This window comes from Anneissia japonica, unplaced genomic scaffold (assembly GCF_011630105.1).
Source record: "Anneissia japonica isolate Jap-2015-1 unplaced genomic scaffold, ASM1163010v1 scaffold285021_len193445_cov190, whole genome shotgun sequence".
Taxonomy (NCBI): domain Eukaryota; kingdom Metazoa; phylum Echinodermata; class Crinoidea; order Comatulida; family Comatulidae; genus Anneissia; species Anneissia japonica.
The window spans coordinates 155,899-158,192 of NW_022718003.1; positions in this window are offsets into that span (position 1 = coordinate 155,899).

The window sequence follows — 2,294 nt, forward strand, 5'->3', positions numbered from 1 at the left end:
ATATATATGTATATGTGTGTGTGTGTGTATGTGTGTGTGTTATTAAGCAAATAAATAGGTTTAATATTTTTATATTCAACGATAAATTGATTATTACATTTTTATATTCAATGAGAAATTCTAAATGTGCTTGTGTTACCAACCATAGCTCAATGCACTAGTCTTTAAAATATTTTAAAAAGTAATTACTTACAATCGACTAATAATAATAATATGTCGTTCTTATATAGCGCTTCATGCACAAAGCCTCTAAGCGCTTCACATTACTACCCCGGTCATTGGATCAACCACATATAGAACACATACTGAACACCAAATTAAATTATTAAATTAAATTATATTATTATTCCATAATATTGCAGCTAGTCATCAGCGCAGTTGGCACTGTTCCCTGCTGTCAGGTACCCACTTGTACTCCTGGATGGAGAGAGGCAACCGTAGATAAAGTGTTACCCAAGGACACAAGGGATTTGCACGCGAGCCCCCGACCTTGAGGTTGGGAGTCCAAGCCACAGCCGATGCGCCAACCGCTTCTACTAATGAAGAATGTCGTATGAATGTCGTATTTCTTAGAATGGTTATGTTGTTACCACTCAAATATCTAATGATAAAAAGTTAATACGTTTTTTCATAATGTGTATGTAACATGAATATACAAGTTTGCATAAAGTTGAGTTGCAATGCAAGAATTGCAAGTGATACAGAATACTGCTGCACGCATTACTACAAGAACATCTTATGCACATATTACACCAGTCCTCAAAGACCTTCATTGGCTTCCTGTACATCAGAGAATTATCTTCAAGATTCTGCTGACTACCTACAAGGCCCTGTGTTAAAAATCTCCAACCTACAAAGATGAACTGATTACACTTTACTCCCCTCCTAGGCAATTAAGATCTTCCACTCAAAATAAACTTACAGTTCCTAAATGTAACACTGTTAATTATGGCAACCGATCATTCACGTTTTCATTTGCATAATTATGGAATGACCTTAATGAGGACATAAAAAATTCAACTTCAGTTGAAATTTTCAAGACGTCCCTTAAAAAACATATTTTTGAAACATATTTTTCGCCGCTCGTGCAGCTGTTTAGTCACTCAATAATTTTGCTCTCACATCTTGCTTATTTATTACTTGTAGGATAGGCTAGCTATCTTTTTCTAGAGCTCCTGTGAATACTGTTCCAGCGAGCCCCTAACTTTAGGAATTCCAAAGTGCTGGAGAACGAAGCAGTGGAAATTATACTTCTGCCATTTAGGCCTATGCCGTTTTTTCGTTATTGTTCTTTTGTATTCTTTGTGGTATTAGGATATTGTTGTAAACTTGTCAGCCATACCTTTCAACAATAAATTTCTTAGTCAGTGTTATGAGATTTATACCTGCAACGTCTCAAAGCGATGTGTGCCGTACCATTATATCCAGCACATGTATCTGGTAATTACACAACCACTTGTTAGGTATCTTATATCATAATTTGATGTTCATGTGATCCATGCTGACACTCCACTAGGGTTATCATTAAGACCATGGTTGTGCTGTAGTGTTATTTTCTTATTGGATGAAACATACGTCCTTTAATTGTGCTAACGAAAACATTGTTATTTCCTAACTTACGGATTTTATCCGGTATTTTATTTTGTTACGACGATCGTTCGAAATAGTGTGAGATATTTAAAATGATAATCGTTATCTTCCAGTTACTTTTTTTTACTAGGGAAATAATTAGGTTTTAAATATCTTGCTTAAGGATGTGTTTCTGTTTTCGAAACGAATTATTTTGATATCTGAAATGTTCATAGGACATTCATAAATGTTTAGTATATTCCCAAATAATATCGGCGAAAATGCAAGTTATGTCGCCTTACCAAGACTCAGGGCCACGTGCTAGCAACATCAGGAAATACCCTGAGGGAAAGACAACTGAAATTAAAAAACGCGGCCTATGCTTTAATAGATTCCCGTTAACTTGTGTAAAAATCACTTATTCAGTGCAAAGACTCTATAGAGAGATAAAAGTGTTCATGCAAATTGCATTCTCTATACTTGAATGTTTTTATACTTGAATTTAAAAATGAGTCACATTATTATTACAGGCTAAGCCTATGTTAATTTCGTTAAGCCTGCTTTTTTAGTAATGCTAGGTCCATTATATTAATTTATTTATTTAACATGTATGGTATTTTTACGCAGAGCATGTTCTTACAAAAATGGTCCATTTTCTAAAAAAAATACTATTAATACTACTAATAATAAAGTACATTTTTGAAAACATATGTTTTTTTTTATCG